Source organism: Panicum hallii, chromosome 1 (genome assembly GCF_002211085.1).
Source record: "Panicum hallii strain FIL2 chromosome 1, PHallii_v3.1, whole genome shotgun sequence".
Lineage (NCBI taxonomy): Eukaryota > Viridiplantae > Streptophyta > Magnoliopsida > Poales > Poaceae > Panicum > Panicum hallii.
In genome coordinates, this window is record NC_038042.1 from 38942868 (window position 1) to 38948565 (window position 5698).

Here is a 5698-nt window from a genome sequence, read left to right on the forward strand (position 1 = left end):
TTCCTAGGTTTAGCAGGTTATTACCGGCGATTCATTGCGAATTTCTCCAAGATTGCCAAGCCAATGACCGAGCTACTCAAGAACAATGTACCATTCATCTGGTCACCAGAGTGTGAAGCCAACTTTCAGGAGCTCAAATCCCGATGCACTACTACCCCAGTCCTTACTCTTTCGGACATCCAGAAAGACTTCATAGTCTACTGCGATGCTTCTCGTCAAGGCCTCGGTTGCATGCTAATGCAAGATCGCAAAGTTGTTGCGTATGCCTCTCGGCAGTTGAGGAAGCGCGAAGAGAACTACCCTACCCACGACCTTGAACTCGCAGCCGTGGTACATGCCTTGAAGATTTGGAGGCATTACCTAATTGGCAACAAGTGCGATATCTATACCGGTCACAAGAGTCCGAAGTATTTCTTCACCCAAGCAGAGCTGAATATGAGGCAGAGGAGATGGTTAGAGCTGATCAAGGACTACGATTTGAACATTCAATACCATCCTAGCAAGGCCAACGTAGTAGCAGACGCTTTAAGCAGAAAGCACTATTGCAACAATCTGATGGTTTGTGACGAACAACCCGAACTGTGCGCTGAACTCGAGAGACTGAAGCTAGAAATGGTAGAGCAAGGGCACCTGAACGCGTTAATAGTCAAGTACAACCTGGAGGACTGAATCAAAAAGGCTCAAAAACAATGCCCAAAACTCTAGAAGCTCAAGCGAGCAATGCGGGATGGAAAACCAACTGACTACAGGGTCGACGACCAAGGGACCTTTTGGCTGAAAAATCACATATGTGTACCCTAGGATCAAGGGATCCGTACCGAGATACTAGATGAAGCGCATAACTCCAAGTACACTATACACCCGGGGTGCATGAAGATGTACCAAGACCTGAAGGACCATTTCTGGTGGAACGACATGAGAACGGACATAGCTGAATTCATAGCTAAGTGTGACATTTGTAGAAGGATCAAGGCTGAACATCAGCGCCCTGCCGGTCTGCTGAAACCACTAGATATTCCCGTGTGGAAGTGGGATGATATTTGTATGGACTTCATAACAGGATTGCCCCGGACACAGAAGGGCAATGACTCCATATGGGTAATCGTTGATCGCTTGACCAAAGTAGCACACTTCATCCCCGTCAAAACCACCTACACCGTGAGTCGACTGTCAGAGCTGTACATAGAAAACATTCTAAAATTCAAGGGGCACCAAGGAGCATAGTGTCAGATCGAGGCCCTCAATTCACTGCAAAATTCTAGCAGAGTTTGCACAAGTCCCTAGGGACTCAGCTAGATTACAGCACCGCCTTTCACCCCCAAACTGAGGGGCAGACTGAGAGAGTGAACCAAATACTCAAGGACTTGCTGAGGGCATGTGTGTTAGCCTAAGGGAGTGATTGGGAAAAGAGTTTGTCCTATGCAGAGTTCACGTACAACAACAGCCATCAGGCCAGTTTGCAGATTTCACCCTTCGAAGCACTTTATGGCAGAAAATGCAGAACACCGCTGATGTGGTTAGAAACTGGGGAGAGATTGTATTTTGGTCCTGACTCAATTGTAGAAGCTGAAGCGAATGTCGCCAAGGTCAGGGAAAACCTGAAGATAGCACAAAGCAGACAGAACAGCTATGCCGACAAGAGAAGGAGAGACCTCTCGTTTGACATCGGAGATCACGTGTACCTGAAAGTGTCACCGCTTCGAGGCACCAAGAGATTCCATGTTAATGGGAAACTAGCTCCCAGGTTTGTTGGACCGTACCCGATCATTCAAAGGATCGGCGAATTGGCATACAAGTTGAAACTACCAGGAGAACTTGCTGGGATACACCCAGTTTTCCACGTTTCTCAACTACGCAAATGCTTGCGAGTGCCAGATGAGACAATACCTCCAGAGGTAGTGGACTTGCAAGAAACACTTGAGTATGTGGAGTATCTCCTAAAGATACTGGCTCGGGCAGATAAAGAGATGAGGAGGACCTCCATTCCCTACTGCAAGGTCCTTTGGAGTAATCACACGGAACGGGAAGCCACTTGGGAAAAAGAGTCCGATCTAAAGAAAAAGTACCCGCACCTTTTCGAGGACCAGGTAAACCTTTAATCTCGGGGATGAGATTCTTGTGAGGGGGGGAGTCTGTAACATCCTGGGATTTTCCGGAATGTTATAAATGTACAAAATTTTGAGTTTTCAAAACCTTTTCATGTATGTGCTTAACTGGATCCAAATATAAGCCTAAGTGTCAGACCCGGGGCCACCGGGCTGGGCACATAATGTAGTTTAAAGAGGTCTAAGAGATTAAGTCCGTCTTATCTCTTATTTGTCTTGTTTATCTCTTATTTATTCCGTTTAAATAGGAGATAAGGCTAACCGATACGGGAGGAATCTACTCGGGAAATGTTCTGGTACGATTCCTTAGCTGGTATTGGTTGGTATCTTTGTAACCCTGGCCTCTCGGATATATAAGGGAGGTCAGGGACCCCTCTCAAAAGAGGAGATCATTAGGTCATTCTACACTTAAGGCAATACAAACCACCATACAGGACGTAGGGTATTACGCGCTTTGCGGCCCGAACCTGTCTAAGCTTTGTGTTCCTTGCACCTTCGAGTTCCTGATCTCGGCGTCCCCTCACCCAAAACTTACCACCTTGGGCATATCCCTCGGTGGGCAGCCGGTTAAACACCGACAGCTGGCGCGCCAGGTAGGGGAGCGCGTCGAAGATCCACCGGCGAGCTCGATGGCATCTTTCAATTTCGCTAGGTCGGTCCCCTCGCAGGGTACAACATTCATTTTTGGCTCGTGGGTCTGCATCGCAGATGGTGTGGGCAAGTTTCGGCGATTCCTTGTTGACATGAGTTCGAAGACCTTCGCTGCGGATCTTCGCAGCGACCTCGACAAGTTCGTCGATGGGCTCGACAACTTGCCGCTTCATGCCTCTACAGCACAGATCGAGATGGAGTCTGCTCCAAGCTCGACTTCTTCTAGTGTTGCGACAACTTCCCCTGGTTTGGACTTGTTCCAATCTAGGGATCTGCATAGCCGATCTCAACTCGGCTCATGCAAACTGGCCACTGATCTTCAGGAGGCCGATGTCTCTAGGTCCCTCTCCATGTTAGAGAAGGACCTGGATTTGCTACTCCAGGGCGGAAAGCCGGAAGCCACCGCGTGTCGGGGGGCTTCGGGTTGTTCTGGTACCGGTGATCTGGTGATCACCTCTTTGCCAGAGGGATGCATTGTGCTTTGGAAGGGCATGATGCTCTCTGATCTACTCGAGGCAGAGGGTCGACTTATGGCTCACCTCGAGTCCTTGCCTTTTCAAGAAGGCAGGCCATTGGCCACCACGGTGGAGGGGTCGACTGAACTAGTCGACGAAAGCTCTCATGAGCCTTCCTCTCGCCAGGTGCTGATGGCCGAAGAAGGCGAGGACGATGGGGATCTTCCCATCATCAACTTTGAAGCGATCTCCGAAGATGAGATCACGGCCAACGCCGGCGATGAGAACGACGCCGATCGTGAGGCGCGGAGGGCCAGGAACAGGGCCCGCATAATCCGGCAGAGGAGGGCCAACGAGCGTAGGCGATCTAAGCATTGCGAGCTTGACCCTGAGTTCGCCGCCATAAGCGAACGGGATTTCAGGACTCCGGTGGCCAACATCGCCAGGGTGACGGCCATCCTCGAGCGCAGCCCCTGGTGAGAGGCAGCAGCCACCGAAAGGGGGTCATCCGTGATAGGCCAATCATCGACCTTCTCCAGAGGACCTGCGCCAGCACAACAATGAAGGTCGCGACGCGCGGACTATGATCTCCTCCAGGTGCAAGGTCCGCGAAGAAGTCAAAACTGAAGGTACTGACTGTAGCGATCGATTCCCTGCTTTTTCTGCTCGTTTTAGCAGCTACAAGTATCCAGAAGGCTTCAAACCGATCGGCATTACCAAGTACGACGGCAAGCAAGCTCCTCAGCAGTGGCTCCGTTGCTACTCCACGGCCATTGAGGTTGCAGGGGGGTCAAATATCACCAAATTCGTCTACTTCCCGATGGCTTTGGACCCTGCACCGCTTACTTGGTTGGAAAGCCTCAGCAACAATTCAATCGACTCCTAGGAGCGCCTTAAGAAGGTTTTCATCGACAACTTCCAGGGAGCGATTGCACGTGCAGGTACTTGTCACGATCTTGCTCAGTGTAAGCAGGAACGTAATGAGCTTCTGCGGTCCTATACACGTCGTTTCTTCGACGTTCGCGCCACCATCGCCAACATCTCGGAGGATGACATCATTGATTGTTTCTACAACAGCATCACCGACCCGGGCATCTACAGGGATTTCGGGCGGAATAGGCCGAAGACTGTTGCAGGCCTTCGTGATATGATGCACGATTGGTCCGAACAGGAGGAGAAGATGCGGGAGCGGTTTCCGCGGCGTCAAGATAGCAATCGGCGGCGCCCAAACGACAACCGCAATGACAAGGGCCCGCGGACTTTTCGGGTCCACCCCGGAAGCGAAAGCCAGATGATGTCATCGCGGCTATCGATCGTCCTTCGCGGGGCAAGAAGTCGACGACGCAGGAGGAGTTAGAGAAGCTCCTGCAGAAAAAGTGCCCATGGCATCCGGGCGCCAACCACGCCGCCATCGACTGCTACCACCTTCGGAGGACGTTCAGCAACTCCGGTGGCGGAAAGAAGAACAAGAAGCCCACTGACAAAGAACCCGAGGATGATGATCAAGAGGATCATGGGCGCAACCCGAAGTTTCAAGACGCTTCAAAGGTTGTCAACGTCATCTTCGGGGGAGACGAGGATTTTGGTTCCAGGCGGGACCAGAAGCTGCTTCTCCGGGAGATTTTGTCCATGGAGCCGGCGGTACCACGACCACTCCGTTGGTCGGAGGTCCCCATCTCGTTCTCCCGCGACGACCAGTGGACGAGCTTTTCGGAGCGTGATAAGTTCCCCTTGGTCCTGGATCCTGTGGTGGCAGAGGTCAAGCTCACCAAGGTCCTCATTGATGGCGGGAGTGGGCTCAATCTCATCTTCATCAGCACTCTGAAGAAAATGGGCCTGGATTTCAAGGACATGCTGGTTCCCAGCAAGTCCCCCTTTTACGGCATCGTCCCAGGAAACGCGGCACACCCGCTGGGTACGGTGGTCCTCCCAGTCACCTTCGGCACGCGGGAGAACTATTGTACCGAGTTCATCAAATTCGAAGTGGCTAGCTTCGAATCTTCTTACCATGCCATATTGGGTCGTCCGGCACTCGCCAAGTTTATGGCAGTGCCGCATTACGTCTATCTGCTTCTTAAGATGCCAGGACTCAGTGGAGTACTTACCCTCCGTGGCGACTTGAAGAAGTCATACGAGTGCAATCAGGAGGCGATCCAATATGCTTCGACTACTCGCGTGCCAGATGCTTCTGGAGAAGTACTCGCGGCCATGCAGCAGCTTTCCCAGTCCGGGTTGGAGATTCCTTCCAAGAAGGCCAGCAAGTCAAGCATCCAGTCGACTGATGACGTGGCCCTCAAGACGATCCAGCTTCAGGAGGGAGATTCATCTAAGACCGCTGTCATCTGTGCGGGCTTAGATAACAAATAGGAACTCGCACTCGTCAGCTTCCTTCGGGCTAACCGAGATATATTCGCATGGAAACCAGTGGATATGCCAGGGGTGCCCAGGGAGTTGATCGAGCATGCTTTGAATGTACACCCGAAGGCT